At 49.4% G+C, this 6,810-nt stretch overlaps 1 protein-coding gene across 3 annotated transcripts in view; it reads left to right on the top strand.

The window, feature by feature from the left end:
- ZBTB7C (zinc finger and BTB domain containing 7C) overlaps positions 1-6,810 on the top strand; it is a 386,078-nt gene that overhangs the window by 251,596 nt on the left and 127,672 nt on the right. The window lies entirely within an intron of this gene.

Genomic DNA, 6,810 nt, shown 5'->3' with positions numbered 1-6,810 from the left:
GGGGCGCCCGGGAAGGGGCGGGGATAGAGGCGGGGCGTCCGGGGCGGGGCGGGGCGGGGGCGGGGCGCCCGAGCCGGGCCGGGCAGCGGAGTGAACGCTGCAGGAAAGGGGCTGCGGGCAGACACGGAGTCCCGGGCGCTTGTGGCCGGGCGGAGCGGCTGTGGTTGCTTCATGTCCCGGATTCTGCTTTCTCAGAGGTCAGGCGAGTGGGGCTGGCAGGGAGAGAAAGGTGGGCGAACCAGTCTGAACAGGCCGGGCAACTGGAGGAGCGTGGGCCCGGCGAACTGGGGTGCTGCCCAGCACCCTCTACCCTCACCACGCTCGGGAATTTTTCGTGAATCCGCCCCGTTGGTTTTACAGTTTCCTCTCATCCCGGCCCCACCCTGTCTCCTGACCCGCCCTGCCTTCCTCCCCTCTCTGAGCTGGCTCTTCCAAGGGATCGGTTAGCCAAAGGGAGGCACCGGCTCTTTCCCTGGACTCTCCCACTCCCAGCCCTCCTGGAGAACTCAAATCTTGCACGTGCTCTTTCTCTTTCCCTGCCCCCGTCCCCCAGGCCCTCTGGGTCTTGGTGAAGGAGACCTTGAGTCAGCCCAGGAGGCCCTCCCTCCCCCCACAGCCCCCTTTAGGGTCCCTTCTGGGTCCCCCCCACCTCCTCCAGCCCCAAGCACCCAGGGCCCACAAGCTGCCAGGCCTCTGCTGGCAGGCAGGGAAGACCCAGGCAACCTTAGAAGGGTGGGAACCACACCCTTCTCATGGCTGTGTGCGTTTTGCTTGAAGGTGTCTGCAATCAAAGACGACCCCCCACTGCTCCCCCGGCACTGGAAAAAAAAAAAAACTTTTGTCTCAAATGGTGGAATTCCAGATGCAGGACCCCAGATTTGGGGGATAGGGAGCAGATATTTGGGACAGGGGAGGCCTTTCAGGGATCCCTCATATCACATCAAGAAGGCCACCTGGCCCCCCTCAGACTGCCACTGCCCTCTCAGGTGTCTCTCCCTGCGGCCAGTTCAACTTCTCACTCATCCCAAGGCTGTGAGTTCTTACATTTTCAGGTAGCAAACAGGAGCCCTTACTATGGCAAGGGGGAGATTGGTAGGTTGCTGAGCTTGTGTTTTCTACAAGCTTGGAGCTCTTTGATCAAGATTGCCACTATTTATACATCAGGGATGTTATTTAATAGATCCAGGATCTTTATTATTTAACCGGGATCTTTAACAGCTGGACCACAGGCATCCTCAGCCCAGTCCTGGGTTTGATAGATGAGGCCCTTGAGACCCAGAGCGGGAGATGACCTGCCCAAGGTCACACTACTAGTTAGTGGCAGAGCTGGAACTCTGACTAGCCTCCCAGCTCCTCATCCCAGTGTGCCTGCTGTTATACTGTGCTTTAATTTTAGGGTAGCTCCATGTTAGGGACCTAGCATAGCACCTATGTGGCACAGAGTAGTTGCTCAGTAGATACCGGTGAGATGCATGAACAAGCCCTCAACAAGAGGACTGGATTAATGCATCTTTGGGAAGAAGTGAGGCTTCCACAGTGCTTGGGATTCTAGCTCCTTGTCACTGAGTGTGCTAGCGAAATGTTTCTCTAGGGTAGTTGGCCAAGAGTGACCCCCATCGGAGCCTGGCATCATCTTTGGTCACTTCAAGCAAGCCCAGTCATTGTGCAGGAGGAGACTGTGGGTCTGGAGGTGGGTCCGAGCATGAGCCAAATTGGCAACTCCAGATCAGAGCGATTAATGCTGTGACTCTTTTCCATTCATTACCCTCAACCAGTATCTGAACAGGTTGCAAAAGACCAAGGCATGTCTGTTCCTGCAGGGGTTCTTGTCATCCTGCAGCCCTGCCAGGCACTCTGTGAAGAGACCACAGCCCCACAGATCCAGAATCTCTGGGGGCTGGAGGCCCCCTGGGCTCTGGGCTGCCCAGTGCTCTGTGAACCTAATGTTCATGCCTCTGGGGTCCTGCCTGCTGGGCATTGACTACTATGGCATGTGGGATGGGGGCAGCACTTTGGTAAAAAGTAAAAGTAGGAGGAATTCAGGTCATTCAGGCTACTATTACCAATTTTAATAAAGTATTTGGAGGAGAAAGAGGGTAAAATGAATGATTAAAATAATATTTTGCATGTAGTAGAAGTTCAGGAACCTCACTGATTTGAAACTTAGGAGAGTTGAGCTTGGCTTTGGTAAAGTTGATCTTTGCACCATCTGTGGACACAGAGCTGATGAATGAATTAGTGTAGGCATGATTTGTAGTAGCAAGAAAGGAACATGCATCTGACTTTCTTGTGATGATGAATTTTGACCAGAAGCAATTCAGCTCCATTCATCTTGGTAAGCCTTTTTATGGGCCACCTTCCAAGTGCCAGGCCCTGTGCTAAATGTCCTGTAAGTATTACTTTATTGAATCCTTGTAAGATCCCTATGAGGTAGGAATTATCATTTTTCCCATTTTAAAGACAAGGAAACTGAGGTTGATTAAGTAGAAGACCACCGGGATTCACACTAGAGCAGTCTGACTCTAGGATCGGTGTGCTTAACCACCACATGTGCAGGTATTTTATGTGTTAGGACAAGGAGAATAGAAAAGGAAAAAATAAATAAATAAGCCATGACCCCTACCCTTCCAGAAGCTTCTGATCTCTTTGGGAAAAGAAAACACAGAATGTGGTTATGCTCCTTGAGGCCAGGAGTGGACTTGACTCTCTGCATCCCCTGTCGCCTCTGAGAAAGGGGCTGAGAAAGATGGAAGTGGAGCAGTTGGCCAGGCCTTCATCCTCTTCCCCTACACTGTATCTCCCCAGCCCCTACCCTCCTCTGGGGAGCTCACCCTGTGTGGGGAGGCCCAGGAATTTGCCTTCAGCTTCATGCTCCCCTGTAGCCTGTCCCTTCCCCCAGCGGCTTCATGCTCACCCCAGATTATCAGTAAAACCAGGTGCCTTCAAAACCTCGAGATGGATGGACAGGGCGGTGAGGTGAAGAAGGCCATGCCTGACACGCTTCACTTGCCATCCTCTGCTTTTGGAGTCTATCTTCTGTTTCCACCAGGGCTAAGCCAGGAACATAGAACACTCTACTTCACTGCCAAATCAATAATAAAAACGGAGTCTTGCAGAAGAGGGCCTAGGAACTAGGAGAAAGTAGGCCCACCCAAGAGCCATTCAGAATTCTGCAGCTCTGGCCCCAGAATGCTTCCTTCAAACTCACAGATGAGAGCCAAAAAGGTCTTTCAAGTTTATCACCCCCACCCCACCCCTCCAAGACCCTCATTTTGCTGAGGAGAACATTAAGGACCAGGGAGGGAGAAGTATTTGCCCTAGAACACACAGCCCCATAGAGGCAGGGCTGGGCTAGAAGCTAGACTCCTGGCTCCTAGACCCAGCTCCTGTGTGTGTGTCGGTGGCTTTGGGAAGCATCATTCCTACCCATGGTCATCCTGTAGCCTGCGAGGGCCAGAGTTATGAGAAAGGTAACTTGTTTCCCTGACATCTTCGCAGCCCTGCCCAAAAGCAAATCACCTGTCGTTCCTGATAGGCACCTTTGGCAGCCACCAAAACAAATCCACCAAAAGCAAAGAGAAAAAGGAGGAACAGGGCTGGGAGCCAGTGTTTGCCCCTGGTGGTAACCTGGGCATATTTAACTTCTCAGCTTGTCCAGACCAGATACCATTTTGTTCCTGCTTGGCACAGATTTATCCAGCCTGTGTGTTCCTTCTTGGCAAAGTCCTCAGAGAGAGAGGAAACAGAGACGGTCCCCAGGGCATCTAGGATGTTTGCCAAGTACCTGCTCCCCACCTCCCTCAAGCCCTATTCCCTGTTTCCATCCCCAAATGACCACCCTTAGTTGATATTGAGTGGGATTGAATTTCTCCCACAGGATGGGGCACACACGTGGTGTTTTGCCATTGTCCCATTTTGGTTTGGGAGTTGCAGAGGCAGGCACTAGGAGTTGATGTGTTTATTTTAGCATGCTTATGTGGCACCTGATATATATGCCAGCGGGTGTTCTAAGCACTTTACAGATATTAGCTCAGGTAATCCACTCAGCTTTTACAGATGAGGAAACTGAGGCAGAGAGAGACTAAAGCATTTGCCTCACGTCACACAGTGAGTGATAGCAGAGCCAGGATGCAGAGTCTGCCTTCGAGTCCCTGCTGTTAAGTGCTGTCTTTCTGCTGGGACTGCCAGGTTCTTGCCATTTTGACAAGTAATATAACCAACTGGGTCTCTGTTTCCTCCTCATAAAATGGAGAGAATAATATTAACTGTCGAGTGGTCACTTTGAGAAGTGTGAAGGGCTCCGCAGACAGAAGGACCACTTCTTATCTGATCTTGTTCCCAGCTGGGGTTGGTTTGTCTCCGTTTCCTCATCCGCCCACAGTTAGCAGGCTCTGGCAGCTCTTATTGCCTTGTAGGACCAGTGAGTTCCCAAGGAGATTTCTGGACCCCTTTCCCCATGGCAACCTTCTCATGTTCAACCCCAAGCCAAACCTATTGTCTATATTATTCTATGTTATTTCTATGCTATTTATATTGCTATGTTATTTATATGATTCTTCTTGCTGTTAATGCTTTTATTTATTGAAAAGCTCTCCTCAGAGAGTACCCCCAGGTTATAGGCAAAAGCCACATAGAGGAAGCTGTCTAAGGTCACCCAGAGAACCCTGCTTGACCAGAGTTGGTGGCTCTACCCCCTCCCACCTTTTGAAATGGCAGCTTGCCTACCCTGGACCACTGGTTCACTCTCAGCTAAAATTCTGGCCTGTATTCAGAAGATGCCTTATTCCACCACCAACACTAAAGGTTGGGGAAAGCCTCTGAGTGACAGGCAGGGGCAGTGCCTGCCAAACTGCAGCCAGAGAGACCCCTAATGGGGTCCACTCTCCATCCCCAATCCTGGTCTCTCCTCTCTCTTATCCAACATCACTCGCTCTCGGGAAAAAAAAAAAAAAAAGTGTTCTAAGGGGGACTTAAACTTTACTTAAATTTGACATTCCCTGCTGTTCCTTTCTGAGTACCTTTATTTTTCCCAGTTGAAGCAAGGAAAGAGAAAAAGGTATAATGATGGAAATGGACAGAATTTGAGTGCAGGAAGTGCCATGAGGCTTCCTATTGTTTGGGCAGTGTTTGATGTTCTTAAGAATGTATACAGAATTAACTTTGATCAACGATAGTAGCTTCAATCTGGTGGCTCCATCGGCCAATGGAAAGTGAGTAGTATTTTATACATGGCAAGGACACAGCCAAGAAAATGAAATGATCAGTTTTGTGTGTATCCCACTTTACTTTTCGAGTGCTTTCCTTCACAGACAAGCTCTAACTGAATCCTCACAAAGATCCTACAAGGCAGGATTTGCCCATTAGACAGACTGGAAAACTGATGCCTCAAAAGAAAAGGGGCGCATTGTGGGTTAGTGAAGAGACCTAAAGAACAAAAAAGCGGAGCTCCATGGGACTGTTGTATTTCACCCTCCTCTTGGCTGCCAGCATCTTAGTACTAAGTCTATCGCCATGCCGTGTCACGTGGGCAGGTCTTCTTGGCATTCATCTTGAACATGACCCAAATCCTGGCTCCATCTTCCCTCTTACTTTTCCTTTGCCCCATTTTTCTTCCTTATTTTTTATGTATGTTTACCTTGCCCTGTAGGCGCATTTGTAAGCTGGCTCAAATCCTTTTGGGAACAAGGTGGGTTATAAATGCACACGTTCCTACACAGGATGTTGTTAGTCATTTCATAAGGTCTCTTGTGGAGGAGATTAGCCAATAGCTTCTTTTGTAACCTTAGGCACACCCTCCTTCCATAAGGGTCAAGTGAGAGTATGGGTCTATAGGGTCTGTGAGGGGCCCAGCAACTTTGACAGGCTGAGTAATCTTCTATTTCCAACCCGGTTAGAGTCACACAGTACAATTTGAGATAAAGTAAGATCTAAAAATCTGGTTTTTCTAGTCTAACCCTAGATTAGTTTGCACTAAACTAGTGGTAGTTCTCAGCCTGCCCAGAGGAGTGAAATATAGAATGCAGGCGCATCCCCTTCCTGCAATGAGATGACCACACCACACAAATGTCATAGCACTGAGAAGGAAATCGTTTACATTTCAAAGAAATAAAACCCTATATAACATGTAAAGAATATTAGAGTTGGTCGGGCGCGGTGGCTCACGCCTGTAATCCCAGCACTTTGGGAGGCCGAGGCGGGCAGATCACGAGGTCAGGAGATTGCGACCATCCTGGCTAATGCGGTGAAACCCCGTCTCTACTAAAAAAAAAAAATACAAAAAATTAGCCGGGTGTAGTGGCGGGCACCTGTAGTCCCAGCTACTCGGGAGGCTGAGGCAGGAGAATGGCGTGAACCCGGGGGGCGGAGCTTGCAGTGAGCCAAGATTGCACCACTGCACTCCAGCCTGGGCGACAGAGTGAGACTCTGTCTCAAAAAAAAAAAAAAAAAAAAAAGAATATTACAGTTACAGGGAATCCTCATTTATTTGGCTACCTCTTGTATCTGGGACAGAGCCAAGCACCTGAGAGAAAAATAAAACAATTTTTGTTTGGAACATAGGACAAATGTTCCTGTGACAAAAGAGGTCAGAGAATACATACCCCAGCACACTTCCTTGGGGCCCATGTCACATGGGGCCTATTTGCTCCTATTTCATGCACAATTTTAACATTTAGTTTTCTAGTTTCCAAGCCTACATGGGACCAGATGGCAAATGAGAATATAGGGTAAGGGACTGCTAATGAGAATTCAGTTATGCACCAGCTCTTCCCACATTTGGTGGCTCTAGGAGGCAGCACTGGGTGAGGATTG

This window comes from Pan paniscus, chromosome 17, assembly GCF_029289425.2.
Source record: "Pan paniscus chromosome 17, NHGRI_mPanPan1-v2.0_pri, whole genome shotgun sequence".
NCBI classification, from domain to species: Eukaryota; Metazoa; Chordata; class Mammalia; order Primates; family Hominidae; genus Pan; species Pan paniscus.
Note: the sequence above shows the minus strand (reverse complement) of the source record. Positions and strands in the feature narration are given on the sequence as shown.